Genomic DNA, 16,899 nt, shown 5'->3' with positions numbered 1-16,899 from the left:
CTTTCTTGTGTCCTGGGAGTAGAGTGTGGTTATGAAATGATGAAATCTCCTTATGCAAATCACAGGTGCCTGGGCTCAACTCCAGTCCTTAACATGGAATTACAGTCAATACACCATGCGAGCGTGTCACTAAGGCAATGTAATGTTTAATGAACAAACAGTTAGAACAATTTGAGTTAAATGTTTTTCTCTCTTAGTGTCTGGATGGCAAAATCTGATATGTAGAACAAGCCCCTTTACTAGGGCTTGTACTATATCCTCTCTGCTGATTGGAAGTTACAGCGAAAAGTTTTAATGTATGAATAAGTTTTTGTAGCAAAATCATCTGGTGGAAAAAGCAGCAACCGATTGCTTGTGTAAGGTGCTGGGTGATCCCGTGGTCAGCTGATATTCGCCACAGAGCACTAGTGTTTGACCATGATGCCAAGAGCAAGGGAGGTGGCTCCTTGCTGGCTCCTCATGGGCTTTTCTGCTTAGGATTTCGTCCACCACTGTCTAGCTTACCCTCAAACGTACTTTAACTTCTCTCATGTGTTCGCATTGACAGGTCCATAGGGTGACTTTATCTTGACGTATATTAGAAGCACAGCAATACCTAGCAGATGTTCCATAAACAGTATTTATGGAAGTCATATATCTCCACAGTGATCACACCACGCAATGTGTAGCAGAGCTGCAATTAGGGAGATCTATGACAGGTGCATTGTTTTATGAGGTGTCATCTCAGTCCTGAGCAGGAAAATCATAAGCCCATAATGTTTAGATGTTCGCTTTTTAATACATATGATTTATTCACCAAGACAAGTAACCTCAACAAGTATCTATTCTTTGGTGTGTTTTTTTGTTTTTTTGTTTGTTTGTTTGTTTTATTCAGTCTTTCTTTCTTTTCTTCCTTTTTTCTCTTCATGAATGCCTTTTGTTTATTTATTTTACTTTTTCATTGCATTTACCTAGAAGTTGTGTGTACTTTAAGCCAAGTAGACAGTGATAATAGTAAAAGAAAAAAAGCACTAATTATTTGTGAGGCACAATGCTAAGTGCAATGAGGAAAATAGTTATAGTAACAAAGTCCTTATTCTCAAGGAAGTTATCCTAATTAAACATGCAAATTTGTACTCACATATATAGAGCCACATAATGATGGCAATACATATCAAGGGATACTATGGAAGCTTAGACAGAAAAATTTCACTGCCACCCTTACACAAAGAAGTTTAAATAAGAAAACAAGTGACAGTTGAATTGGGCCTTGAAGAGTGGCTAAAGCTTTACAGAGAGAAATAAAGGATAAGAATTCAAAATAGATGGAATAAAATAGAATACTGGGAGTTAGGGAGTGGATCTCAACATTTGAAAGTATTTTTAAGGAATTGTTACTAGAGATTGGTGATATAATTAGTAGCAAAATCAAACTAAATAAAAACCAAAATGGAAAAATCAGCAGGTGGTAAATGATTTGGGAGTATAGTGATAAATAGTCTATATACATATTGATTTTTTTAGAACAGAAATGAAAATTCAGAACTAGATTAGAGGATAAATATTGGAGATATAGACACAATATGTTGATATCCGGAAACAAGAACTAATGTTTTGGGAAGATAGGAAGATATGACTTTACAGCCTCATACATAACCTTTAGGAGAGAGTAGGTATAAATCATATCGAGCGGTGAGAAGAGGAGTAAGTCAGGATGTTGAGAAAGCAAACTTGTTAGAGCTGAGAGAAAGCAAGCAAGTAGAAAGTTGAGTTAGTGAAAAATTGTGAAAGTCAATGACAAAGGGATCATTATGTCAGATACTGCAGAATCAAAGAAGATGAGGACTTAGAAAGGACTGATATGTATAATTAGAAAGAGAGTGGAGCATAGGGTTTAATTAATTATGCATATATTGGGTTTGTACCCTTGCTTTCTACACTAGTTGTGTGACCTCAGGCAAGTCACTTAGCCTCTCTGGTTCTCCACTCTTATTTATAAAATAGAGTTGTCTTTAGGAGTAAATATGGAAAATAATTTGAAAATACTTGCTAAACAGTAAGCATTATAAATATATTTGTATCTCCCTTCTCTTTCTGCAAATTATCTTTCTCACTCCCACTTGTGCAAGGTGCATGAAGGCTGATCTAAATGGTGGTCCCAGGTCCTGAGTCCCCATGACCTTTCAGCTCAAGCACACCCAACACTGATCAACTCTGGTTCTGTAGTATTTTGTTTTACTTTTTTCCCCCTCCTAATTTCCATCAAAAAGAACCTAATTGGCACAACCACATTATGTTTCTTCCCCCAGGCCGCTCAGCCTTGGCCAGGCATCAGGGTCAGGTGGCAATAAACTCTGCTCCTTTAGAGATGTGGGAAGCGCAGACTGTCTAGAGTTGGATTGTTAGTGGGGTCTGATTGTCATTTCTCTGTTCCTTCCCCTCTCCCCTCTCCCCTCTCCCCTCTCCCCTCCCTCCCTCCCTCCCTTCCTTCCTTCCTTCCTTCCTTCTTTCTTCTTTCTTCTTTCTTTCTTTCATCTCTCTCTCTCTTTCTTTTTTTCTTTCTTTCTTTCTTTTTTTTTATTTTGACAGAGTCTCACTCTGTCACTAAGGCTGGAGTGCAGTTGGAGTGCAGTGGCGCGATCTTGGCTCACTGAAACCTCTGCCTCCTGGGTTCAAGCAATTCTCCTGCCTCAGCCTCCCTAGTAGCTAGGACTACAGGCATGTGCCGCCATGCCTGGCTAATTTTTTATTTCTTTATTTTAGTAGAGACAGGGTTTCACCACGTTGGTCAGGCTGGTCTCAAACTCCTGACCTTGTAATCCCCCTCTTCAGCCCCCAAAGTGCTAGGATTACAGACATGAGCCACTGCCACTGGTCTGATTGCCTTTTTTTTTTTTTTTTTTTTTGTACCAAAGGAATAGATTAATGTTTGAGAGGACCAAATGTAAATTCTGGGTTCAGGCTGCCACCTTTTGTTTATGTCCTCTTAGACAGGATGGTATTTGTGCATAGTCAAATTGTAGCTTACAGCTCTAGTCAAGCACATGGCTTTATTCACCAAAACGTAATGGAGATGGAGCAAGTGGTAGGACGTCACTTGATACCCATTCCATCCTCTGACATCTCTGCTGTCAATCATTATTGTGAGATTGTTAGACTCTTCAGCCTGAGGACAGAATCTAAATTCAGACAGTACTGTGTTCCAAGACAGACTCCTTCACTTACTCTAAGTGACTTTGGTTGGGTTCCTTAGTATGCGTGCCTCAGTTTATTTGCATATGAAATAGGAACATATTAACCAGCTCACAGATCTGTTATGCCTAGCACAGTATGATATTAGTAGATGTACAATAAATGCTCTATCTTCTTGAATAGTGAACACAGATGAACACAACTAGTATATGAGGCACTGTAAAACAGAAGAAATGATGCTTTCACAAAAGTTCTAATTCTGGAGTTCTTATTCTGTCTCTGTACTTCTAATTCTAGAGTTTTATTTTCTCTCTATACTTTCCCCAGCTGTGCAATGTTTGAATATCAGCTTTTTTTTTGAAATTCAAAACTTTTGTGTACAAGCAGAAATATTCTTTACCACTATAAATATTTTAGTACGTTATCAGAAGCCCAAGTGAGCTAAGGTGTAGAAAACACTTTACAAATTAGAAAACACTAAATGCAAAGTATCACTAAAATCTTACTTCAGGTATTACTCTTGAATAACTAGAATTTTAAAATGAAGTCCATATAGATTTCATTTTTAAAAACACCATTGAAGTAGGTTCTGGGATAAAATGTGTTTATCTTATCTCCTAAACAGAGTTTTTTTTTTTTTAATGCTTTGGGCAAAATACGATGAACAGATGGGCTTGGGTTTGCTATATACTGTTTAAGAAATAATGTTAAAAATGCTTTTAAAACATGTTTAAAATGGGAGATTTTTTTTTAAACCTATACTTGAAAATGTTTTTCAAAAGTAAAAGGGATATTTTATAATACTGAGATAGCATTTAGCTTGGCCAATGGTTTGCTATAGCTGATTAGTAGCTGCCTACTTTCAACAGTGCTTGCACACTCTGGTTTGCCACAGTTTCTATTAATTGTTATTACCCCACACACTGAAACTTAGTGGCACTTGCTATTTATCACCACACATTATTCCATTCCACATGTGTGCCAGATTATTCTTCATAAGCCAAGCCTGCTTCATTATTTACTTTATCCCTCTTACCTTTGTAGGTAATCGGGTTTGTGATCCCTGTCCTAATATATGTACAGCTAACTCATTGCTTTTGCATAAAGCATCCATTTCCTAATTATAACACTAAAGAAATAATCTGAACCTCCAATAAGATGTTATGCTGAGAGGCAGAAAAGTAGACTATTATTAATCAGAAATAATTCCAGATATAAAGTTAAAACAAATGTTGCTTTCTTCTTGTTGAACAGAAAATTCATCAATTTGAATATGCCACTCTTAACAAATGCCTATTAATGCATATTTTTCTACATTTAATATACATTTTTCCTTTTTATAAAACTAATATTTCACTGAAGACACCTATGAAAGGGATTTGTGGAGTCTGTAATCTCTAATATACTATGCAACATATTTTGTATGTTTTTATTTGTCTAGAAAGAAGGTCCTCAGTTTTACTTACATTCCTAAGTAGGTTGGTGGCACCAAAAGGCAAGAGTCACATTACTACAGAGAACTGAAGAAGATACTTTAACCAAACTGTCTGAGTCTGTGTTAAACTTTAATACTCGTGAAAACAAGAAATAAATTTTCTTAGTCAATTTTGATTTTGAATTTTAATGGATTGAGGGCAGGGATATTATACAAAAGAAATCTGTGCATGTGTGTGAGTGCATGTGTGTGTGAGTGTGTACGTGTGTGTGAGTGTGCATGTGTGTGTGCATATATTCTTGTGATTTATGAAAATTTAATGGAAATGTAGGATAACTCTAGAAATAGGGTTTGCATTCAATGAAATCCTTTTCAGATGCTGCATATACTCATTAGGAGACAATTTTCCATTGGTCTCTCCTGTTTCATCACACCTTGGAAGCAGAGGCACTAACTTCCCTTTTACTCTGAATTATTGTTGCAAGGATGCATAGCAAACAGCCTTGGAAGATAGAGATAGTATCTTCTTATCAATAGAGGGCAGGTTTGCCTACTGTCCAGTGTCATAATGATGTTTTCCTTTAAAGAAAATTGCCTAAAGGAAATTTTGTTTCTTCTTTTTGTCCAGGTAGGATAAAACCTTAGATGCTTCATGGTTTTTAACAATACTCAGCTCCACCAAATTTTCTTTGTTAGAGCCCTTCGTCTTAACCACTAGCCTTTTATTCCTTATTCTGCTTCTCTGAGGTCAATACCTCCACCTACATTGGCATAATCCACTATCTTAGGCTTCTCTTTCCACTGAAAACTGGGAGCCAAATTACATTTAGTTTCAGCGGATTCAAGTCTCTAACCCATTAGGGCATTACTGACATCTCAGAATTTTATTAAATAATATTCCAGTTGAGAATAAGAATATAAGTGGGGGAAAGGCATATCCTTATCTTAAGACTGACATTTTGTTTAAGAATAGAATATAAATTTATAGAATCAGTGGATCTTGTGAATCCCCCAAATCCAGATGTTTGTCGGGCCATAGGGCTGGCAAATTTATTTAGCCTTGAGAAATGTGAGGTGACAAGATAGCTTTTTAAACTCTCAGAAGTTCTCAGATGAAGCAAAAGTATATGAATCTGCCATACAAAGTGGGGCTGTTGTATTGATTTTTTTTCCACTGTCATGCACCTTATCCTTCTGCAACACTTTAGTGACTTAAATTTAGGATATTAAATGGCGGTTGCTGAATGCTCCCCTAACATATCAATTCTTACTTCACTTATATAAAGGCACAGGGGAGGTCAAAGTGAACAGAAGCAAAAATGGAAATAGGAGATGAAGTTTGCATTAGGATGATGTGTCATGTTGCTTCCTGCTTACTTTGATTATGATATATCAGGAAGGCATACTAAGACTATGGAAAATATAAGGTTTTAAAAAATCATTTAAAAATTTAAAGGTTTTAGTTATAAGTTAAAGCTGAGGAAACAAATTTCTTCTAGTGTATTGCATATGCATCAGTATGCATGCTTTTACATGCCTATGTCTCTATGGAAAAAAATTGAAAGATATAGTTTATAATTAAGGGAATATTCGCCACAGATATTTTATTTCTCATTTCTTCTTTTATATCTCTGACCTGTTTCACTTCTGATTTAAGCCTTCATGTCAAGATTTTCCCTTTGGGAGGTTTACAAATGATGACCCAGTAATATTAAGATAGTTAATCAGAAGCCTGCCTTCCAAATACAGTAAAAGTGTAATCAACTAGAGAAATACTATTGAGATTCACAATCTAGCCCCACTGTCCTTTGACAGATGTGATATCTTATTGTTCAATTTTGCAACACTGTATATGTTTCATTTATTTTTTGCCAAGTTAAAAGGAATTAAAATTTAATTTTATGTTGAAAATTGTTTTGGAAATTCAAAACAACTCGAGGTAACTGGAAATGCTCTTGGGGCCAGAGGCTGGAGGTGGAAAACAGGCAGAGTTCAAAAACAAGGATGAAATGCCTGGTGTCAGATTCAGGAGTGCTTTCTTAAGCATACTAACTCCTTCCTGAGGTGGACCAAACTTCTGCACATCAAATAGATACTATTCTTAGACCCCTTGGGAATAAAAAAAATCAGAGCCTACAAAGTTAACATAGGTAGAATTAGAGATGCATGCTACTGTATACACCATTCCTCAATCAAAGAAAAATCACATAAGAACAATATATCAGATAGCACTGCTTTTATTACAATCTGCACTTTCTTTTCACCTATACTGGAGCATCAAGTGAGTGCAGTTGGAGATATTTAGTTATTTAACAAATAAATAAGCCTATATCTATTAGACAATATCAAATAGAGAAAACATATCTCTAATTAATTTAAGTGAGTTTTATTCAGAGACTGTTATAGTTCAGATTTGGTGCTTAGTACTAGGAACACGTTAATGAATAAAATAGATAAGGTACCTGTCTTTGTAAGTCTTGCAGCTTAATGGCCTGGGCCTACAGAGACATTGACAGTAGGGAAGAGAGGAAGCAGAGTGCCAGTCTATAATTGCTCACCTAGATCTGAACTAGAGCTGAAAGCAGAAGAGGTTACCAGCAGAAAGAGAAGAGGGAATTGGAAGGATGCAGCAGAAAAATCTATTGTTCAACCCTACTCAGTTTTACTCTTTCTGGGCACAGGGCAAGGACATTTTTTTCCAGTCTCCTTGCAGCTAAGTAGAGCAGCATGCTTGGTTTAATCAGTGGACTGTGGGAAGAAATGGGTATGTCACTTCCAAGTCAAAGCATGTAACATCCATAGCTGACATAGCATGACTCTGTGGTTGACTCTTCCCTGCCTCACCAACCTAAGACAACTGTAGTTAAAAGAGTAGAACCATGAAATTGAAGTAGCCTGAATTATTGAGTAGCTACATGGAAGACAGTTTCCTGGACATTTGTCTTGATTTGTGGTGAACTCTGTGTGACAAAGAAACACTTTTGTTGTATTAAGGAGAGATGGTAGGGTTCTTGTATCATAACCTACCATGCCCTGGCCATAGAGGAGTTAATGGTCATGTGTTTCTTGACAGTAGATATGAGGTGCTGAAAAAAAGGGATTGAGAAGGAAAGGGGAGACTAGAAAAGAATTTTTGCATTTTTGAAGCCAGTAAGTGGAATTATAGAAATCCCTGTTGATTTACAGGAAAGTGTATCTAACCCAATTTCAATTTGTTTTCCAAATGAGAAACAGATTGGAAAATTACTTAGAGTGCAACTTTTCTTAAGATGAAGAAATGAAATATTCTCTATGATCAAAAGAAGGATATAGATACACTAAGTCTGGAAGAGTTTTTGTTTGATCTGTTACCATCTTATCATATTAGCAATTTTAATTTTATTCATATGAAATATTCAAGTACAATGTTTTGTGTTTGTGTGTGTGTGTGTGTGTGTGCATGTGTAATACAAAACTCAGTTGATTTTATTCAGTTCCACCAGGGAAATTCCAATGTAATTTGTCAACTTTATAATAAAATGGGTTTTAGGTGGATGGGTTCAGATCTCTGACTTATGGAGAAAAAAGAATAATAATTTTCTGTTTTGCTTCAAAGACTGGAAACAAATACAAAACATGCAAAATTTACAAGACATAAGAAGATCAGTAATTTACTTTACAAAAATTGGTTTTTGACTCAGTAGCGGAAAAAAAATTACTTATTTGTGCCACGGTCACTTAGCAGCTATTAGTACCTAGTTATTTTGGCATTGAAAATCCATTTATTTATTAATTCAATCGTTCATTCAATAAATACATATTGGGTAGTTACTATATATATGCCAGTCAACACTGGAATTTCTGAAAATTTGTCGGAGAACAATGCAGGCATGGTCCATGATCTCTTAAAGCACACATTCTACTGGGGGGAGACAGAATATAACTAATACATCAAAAAGAAAATATCAAGCAGTGATACATACTATAAAGAAAAAATATAAGGATGGGGATTTGAGTGTCTAGAGGCTTCTTCAGATAGAGTGGTCATGAAGGCCTTTTGAAGAGATACTTTTAAAACAGAAACTTTAATGACAATAGGGAGACACCCTTGCAAAGACTTGGGGAAGCTTGATACTCCTGGCAGAGAAAATCATAACTACAAGTCACCTTATGTGGGAGTACTTGGCATAGACAAGGAACAGAAAGAAGACCTGCTCCAGCACAATGAATGGCATGGCACGTGATAGGAGGTTTCTCATTACACAGCACCTCATACTAGAAAGTAAAGTTTGAATTTCACTCTCAATGCAGTGAGAAATCACCGAGAGATTTTAGGCAGGGGGTGAAATGACTGGAATTAATTTCATTTTTAACTTACTAATAACTTTGCACAGAATGAAAAAGAATTGTTAAGAATGGAAGTCTGAAGATCGATAAAGGGGGTTATTGTAGTAGTCCCAGAGATAGATTAGAAGCGATGGGAATGGAGGGAAATGACACATTTAAAATATATTTGGGAAGTAAAATCAATTAGGACTTAATAATGAACCGGAACTAGGGGTTAAGAGGGGACTCAAGGGTCATTTATTGGCTGTTGATTTAAGCAACAGAATGAATAGTATTTATTAATTTACTGATATAGAGATTACTGAGAAAGGTAAAAGTTTCCACTGAGAAAGTTGTAAAGGTAGGAGGATGATAGAATTTTGTTTCAGTGATGTTCAATTTGAAATGCCAGTTCAACATTTGAGAAAATTTGAAATGCCTTTGCAAAATTATCGCAGTAAAAGAAGTCTGACATGGCTGACTTCATCTTGCTTCTACCCTCTACCCTCTAAGCTATCTTCACTCATTCCTGGTGGTAGGTCACATGGGAGGAATTTGGATTATAATTTAACCTTGAAGCAGGAAAATATAGTCCTCAATAAAACTGATTCCCTCCTTGTTCAGGGACTGAAATTGGCTTTGTAAAACCAATGAAAGTCCATGAGAATAGAATTATCAGAGGGCCCTGAATTCTGCTAAAATCTAGGCATAGTTTCTATAATCCCTTACAGTCCAGGAGTCATGTGTTCAGAGGTCATAAGATTCGTGACTTCCTCAATTGCTCCTGTAGATACTATCACTGTTGTAACACCTTGGGTGTTTTTGTTTGTTTGTTTGTTTGTTTGTTTTTTCCAGACTGACCTCATCCATACTCCTGACTCATGACTCAACCAGTCCTGTGGCCCCACCCAGAGGCAGAATCAATGCATGAGGACCATTTTTCACACCTCTGTGATTTCTTTCCCAACCAATCTGGAGCACCTATTCCCTAGCCTCCTCCCCACCAAATTGTCCATGAAAACCCTAGCCACTGAGCCTTTGTGGATACTGATTTGAATAATAACTCCATTTCCCATGTGGCCAGCCTTGTGTCAATTAAACTCTTTCTCTAGTGCAATGGCATGGTCTCAATGAATTGATTCAGTCTAGTCAGTGGGCAGGAAGAACCTAACAGGCGATTACAAGATGATAAATTGGCAATTAGATACAAAAATCTGAAATTAAGGGAGAAAATCGTGCTTGAAGAAAAAATTAAGGAGTCAATTAAAATACATGCAAAATAATAGAGCTAGATGGTACTTCCTAGGGAATGAGTGTGCCTTTGGTAAGATTGTATGTAAGAAATAATAATTAAAAAAACCTACATCGAGCTGTATGAAACATCTATATTTAAAAGACTGAGAAAGACCGGCAATGAGGATGGAAAAAAACCAGACTAACCTATATTTTAAAAGGTTAGACAGACTATTCTAGATTAATGGTATCGGTTGCTACGGAGAGGTCATGTAAAAAGAAAAGAGAGACATGACAACAGGATTTGGCATCATTGAGGTTATTAGTGACCTTGCCAAGAGCAAGTATCAAAGGATTATAGGAACAGACGCCTAAATTATGTGCACTGGGGAAAGAATGGAGATTGGCAGGAGAAAGTGACGACAGTGACCATAAACAATTCTTTCATGGAAAAGTGTTGTCAAGACGAAGTGAAAAATGCTACTGTAGCTGAAGGGGCAATAGGAGGTCCAGGGAAGCTTCTGTTATGTTTAAAGTAGACATTTCTAAGGCATGTTTTAATGCTTATGAGAACAATCCAGAAGAAAAGGAGAAACGAATGACTCTAGAGAAAGACAGGATGATGATAGGTGAAAAATCCTTGAGAAAGGGAGAGGTATTAGAATTCAGAGCCCAAGTTAACCCAGGATGAGAGTAGGTATACTTAATCAGATTGTTTCTATTTTCTCAAAGAAGTGTGGGGCAAGACCCTCAGCCTAGCATAAGCAAGAAGGAAGGCGTCTGAAGTCTGTGGAGTGAGGAAATTGCTTACAGTAGTAACCCATTTGAGTTGAAGTTCAACATACCAGAATGTTTTGTAATTTTTAAGAAGGTGGTCCTGATTTTAAAACTAAAGCAAAAAGCACAGTTGCATTTTCCTCGAATGAAGAACAGCTGTTTAGATACATGAACAGAGCAGAGAGATAACTGCATTTAATGCACAGTTGACAACAATAGAGAAAAAGAGAAGGCAATTAGGACATTAGAGTAAACTTAATGATGGACTATTGACTTCTGCTGGACTGGGGAGGGAAATTAGAATATGAGAAAAATTATAGTTAATAAAAAAGAGCAGGGCCAAACAATTTGGAGATCTCGTTGAGATTAAAACAATGCTAGAGAGGACAATGACTGGAAAGAGTAGTAGAAAATGCCATTTGCTAATATCTGCTTATTCCCCTAAACCCATTTAAAAATTAAAAATGAGAACAGAAAGTTGACAGGGCACATGGCCACATGGAAAGAAGACATTTTACAACAACAGCATTCACAAATTCTAGCTAATGTGGATGTGAGTGAAAGTATCATGTGCAACTTTTGGGAAGATTTCTTAAAGACATGATAGCTGGAGCATAAACAACCATTCTGGAACATGAAGTGGAAGCTTTGTGTTAATGGTAACAGAGGTCCGACATAAAAAGAACCTGGAGGCCTGATGCTTTTGGGAAGCTACCTAACCAATGTCTGCTTCTTTGAACTTATTTTACATGAGAGCTTCTATCAGGTTTAATTCAGTTTTTCATTTGTTCGGTTGGATTTTTGTTTGTTGTTATATACATCCATACTCAATGCTAAATAATACAGAAGAAAGAGATGTTTCCAGATTGTAATATTCAAATTTAACATTTTTGAAGTGATACAATTATTGATAAATGTAAAGGTCAAAAGTTATAGCCATAAAATGGAAGAAAAGCTATCACTGAGCACGAAAAGGTCATGGAAGCGACAGGCTTTTTAGCCCATATATGAGGAAGATAATTCCAGTAGATGAGGAAATCACAGACTTAGAATGTAAGCAGAAAGGGCAAAATAATAAACTAAGTGCTAAAATCAAGGAACGAGGGAACATAAGCCAGCATTTGCAGAGGGCAAAAATAGAGGTTGTAGGTGACTGTTTGAGAGAAAAGTGGTTTATTGAGAAAAAAAATGGGGACCTAGAAGAGAAAACGTTTATAGGGTGCTTCCCGTTTTAAGGAAGAGGCATGTTGGTTCAGGCTCTAAAGTGAGGATGCAGAGCTACAGTATTGATTACCACTTTCGAGTTAAGAACATTAGCAAAGGCCGGGCACGGTGGCTCACCCACGTAATCCCAACACTTTGGGAGGCCGAGGCAGGCGGATCATCTGAGGTCAGGAGATCGAGACCATCCTGGGAACGCAGTGAAACCCCGTGTCTACTAAAAACACAAAAATTAGATGGGTGTGGTGGTGGGCACCTGTAGTCCCAGCTACTCGGGAGGCTGAGGCCAGAGAATGGAGTGAACCCTGGAGGGGGTAGCTTGCAGTGAGCCGAGATAGAGATCGCGCCATTGCACTCCAACGTGGGTGACGGAGCAATATTCCTTCTCAAAAAAAAAAAAAAAAAAAAAAGAAGAAGAAGAAAAAAAAGTAAAAGAACCTTAGTCAAGTCTTTTAACCTATCTATGCTTTAGTTCTATCATTGGTAAAAATGCAGATAATATATTTTAAAAACAAAAAATATATATATTAAATGAGAATTAAATGAGATAATTCATGTGACGTTGTTAGTATATTATCTTACAAATTTTTAACACACAGGATGTTAGCTGTGGTTTTGGTTGTTCTGCTCAAAACATACCAATTACATACCAATTCTAAAATATAACACAGTCGATGAATGCTTAGCTCTTAGTCTTTAAGTTTCTAAATGGGGTCAGTTTCTAATACTCCTCATCTCAATGAGGATCAGTGTTGTAGACACACAATGTGCTACTTTGGACCCCTTCCCTACCGTTTCTTACGGAGTGTCTTATTTGATTAGTGAGAATAGAGAAATGTCTCCGAGCATGTGCCATCCCATTTTAGACTCTTTATCTGTTAGAGACTTAACGACATGTGTTTCCTCCTCTTGCTGTCACTTCCATGAAAAACACGAACATCAGTGTAGGCCTAGGTTAAGCCTGGAGACTCGGATATGCTCCTGGGGTCTGGGTCCTAATGCACTTGATGGGATTAATCCAGGCTGCAGTTTTTTCTTTTCTCTTTTCTTTTCTTTTTCTTTTCTTTTCTTCTTTCTTTTTTCTTTACTTTTTCTTTCTTTTTTTTTTTTTTTTTTTTGAGATGGAGTTTCATTCTTGTTGCCCAGGCTGGAGTGTATGGCGCAATCTTGGCTCACAGGCTGCATTTTTCTGGAAAAAATGACTGGTCAGTATCTGCTCTCAAAATCCAACAATCCTCCAAGGCAGATGCCAAAGTGAATACAGGGAGTATCATGAAGCCAAGAAGGCCAGGTGCAGTGGCTCATGCCTGTAATCCCAGCTCTTTGAGAGGCTGAGGTGGGTGGATCATCTGTGGTCAGGAGTTCGAGACCAGCCCGGCCAACATGGCAAAACCCTGTCTCTACTAAAAACACAAACATTAGCCGGCCATGGTGGTGCACACCTGTAATTTCAGCTACTCGGGAGGCTGAGGGAGGGAGAATTGTTTGAACTCGGAGGCGGAGGCTGCAGTGAGCCCAGATCATACCACTGCACTCCAGCCTGGGTGACAGAGCCAGACTTCATCTCAAAAAAAAAAAAAAAAAAAAAAAAGAGAGAGGCAAGAAGTTCTTCTAACACAGTCTATTTAATAACAGAGCTCTTACACAGCTATAACAGATACTTACAGTTATCTTCGATTGTTTTAAAATTTTGAGGGAAACTGATTTATCACTTGAAATGTTCACTATGAGAGTTCCCACTGAGGAAGAGGCTTATGGGGTTTGGACATTCAGAGGTGAGAGATGATGAGTCTCTCAAAACATGAAAGGAAAAAAGAGATACACAACCCGCAGTAATGTGGAAGCAGAAAAAAAATACTGTGATAAAGTTCTCAAATGTAAATGACAGTCTACAAAGACTGAATTTTACTGTAATAAAATTAAAAAACAAAACAGGCTGGGCGTGGTGGCTCACGCCTGTAATCCCAGCACTTTGGGAGGCTGAGGCGGGCAGATCACGAGGTCAGGAGATCGAGACCATCCTGGCTAACACAGTGAAACCCCGTCTCTACTAAAAATACAAAATATTAGCCGGGCGTGGTAGTGGGCGCCTGTAGTCCCAGCTACTTAGGAGGCTGAGGCAGGAGAATGGCGTGAACCCGGGAGGTGGAGCTTGCAGTGAACCGAGATCATGCCACTACACTCCAGCCTGGGCAACAGATAGAGATTCCATCTTTTGAGGAAAACAAAATAAAATAAATTTAAAATATTAAAAATTTAAAAAAAAAAATGACCCAGTGAGCCAGTAATGTCAAGACAGATCCCAGATAGAAAACAAACATTTGCAAATGTTTGATGTAACCTTGCTGAAGGGGGTGGGGAGGAAAAGACAAACTAAATAACTTTGAAAAGGTGTTTGACTAGATATTTAAAGGTTGATAATAAAAAAAACTATCTAGTTGGAAAATGTGTTTCCCACAGGGTTAGCAATTCTGAAACTACCTTAAATGTGTATAAGTTTAAATAAATAAGTAAATAAGTTATACATAAGAGCCAGGTTTCTCACTGTAAGATAACTAAATTATTAAATGAGCAAGTGAGGAAACGACAATAAAACTTTATGGTGGCTGTAATATAATTGGAGATAGCGGTATGAACAGTCATGTAAAGAAATAAAGATCTGTGTGTATACATACGTTAGTAGCGATGCACATATTTTTTACCTCTGTCTACTGAAAGGGCCTAAAAATAATGATACCTCAGTAGTAACAAGCATACCCAACAACTCAATTTTGGCTTCTAAGTATTATTTCTCTGAGAACAGGAACTTAGACTTTTTGGAAAAATGGCTGATTCTAGAGTTGGGACGGGAAAATACAAGATGAAACTATTATATATTTTAATTCCAGAAAGTGAACAACTGGGGAAAAAAAAATGAGGACTTATTGAAAGGTGCAGAACCCAACCTGAAAGAGCACCCAAAGTCTAAAGTTGGAACAATTTGAGCAACAAGATAAATAATGGTAATGTTGGACTATTACCCAAAGAATAATAATAAAAAAAACCGCACAAGATCATACTCATATAATTAAATAATTAAAGAAAGAAAGAAATGGGGCAGGGAGGAGAAAGGACACATCTTCCATAAAGAAGAATTTCAACTAATAAAAGTAGAAAGAATAAGAGAAAAGAAAATCACCATTATAACAACAGTTCTAACTGTTGCAGGCAAAACCCATTGATAAATGCTGAAATTAATGGGTGACTGGTGAAGGAAAATAGGATGGTTACATCACCTCTAAGCATCTCTTTCTCTCAAGATATTAATTACTATGGGGTTTTTAACATGCTTACAAATTCTTAATATTCCTTCTTTCAGAAGTAACAGAGTAATTATCATTCTCTTCAGTGTGGACTAGATATAATGACTCACTTTTAACACACAGAGTGTGAAAAGATTATAAAAGTAACTCTGCAATGGAAAAAATAGGAAGATACTATTTTACCCTTATCACTAATTATAAAGATTAGTATCACTAGTAATTAGTCACATAGATATCTTGTATCACCTGATAAAATGCAATGAAAAGGTACTTCATCTCTGTGATATTTTCCAGAAATTTTCATAATTTCAGTCTAATCATAATAAAAAATCAGATAAACTGAAATGGAGAGTTATTGTATAATATGCGTGCACAGTACTTTTCTAACATGACACTAAAAATAAAGACAAACTGAAAAACTATTAGGAATTGCAGGAGAAAAGGAGACATTATTACTAAATGTAACATGGTACCCTGAATTGGATGCTGGAACATAAAAACGATATTAGTGGAAGTACTAGTAAAGTCCAAATAAGGTCTGCAGCTTAATGAATAACAACAAACCAATGTTAATTGTTTACTTTTTCTAAAATTATCAAGATTGGGTACATTGTTAGTATTACAGGACGCTGGGGGAAGGGCATATGGACATTCTCTGCACTATCTTTTCAACTCTACAATAAAATTAAAATTGTATATATAAATATTTTATAAGTAAGAGATAACTTTTGTGGCCATTCACCATGTTGGTTATTTTATTGTTTTCAAGTTCGGTTTAGTGATTAAGAGTAGGGACCCTGGAGTTAGACTAATGAGTTGTGTAACCATGCATACATAACTAATTTCTCTAAAACGCAGAGAATAATGATAGTGACAATAATAATACCGAACTCATACAATTATGGTGAGGAAGCAATGAGACTGTACCTATAAATCAACTAGTACTGTAACTTTTTTTTTTTTTTTTTTTTTTTTGAGACGGAGTCTCGCTGTGTCTCCCAGGCTGGAGTGCAGTGGCTGGATCTCAGCTCACTGCAAGCTCCGCCTCCTGGGTTCAGGCCATTCTCCTGCCTCAGCCTCCCGAGTAGCTGGGACTACAGGCGCCCGCCACCTCGCCCGGCTAATTTTTTGTATTTTTTAGTAGAGACGGGGTTTCACCTTGTTGGCCAGGATGGTCTCGATCTCCTGACCTCGTGATCCGCCTGCCTCGGCCTCCCAAAGTGCTGGGATTACAGGAGTGAGCCACCGCGCCCGGCCTACTTTTATAATGTATTTTAAAAATTGTGCCAAGGTTATTTAAAGGAGAGTTTTCTTTCCTTTATTCTTCATTGGCAGATTGTGTTTTCTATGGCTGAGATTATTTTCTGGTTTTATTTGATTATGTATAGGAATATTGCACTTTCCCTTTTATTGCTTTATTATTTTTACTTTCTTTTTTTTTTTTTTTTTTTTTTT

Source organism: Papio anubis, unplaced genomic scaffold, assembly GCF_008728515.1.
Source record: "Papio anubis isolate 15944 unplaced genomic scaffold, Panubis1.0 scaffold153, whole genome shotgun sequence".
In the NCBI taxonomy this organism is placed as follows: domain Eukaryota; kingdom Metazoa; phylum Chordata; class Mammalia; order Primates; family Cercopithecidae; genus Papio; species Papio anubis.
This window is presented reverse-complemented; position numbering follows the sequence as displayed.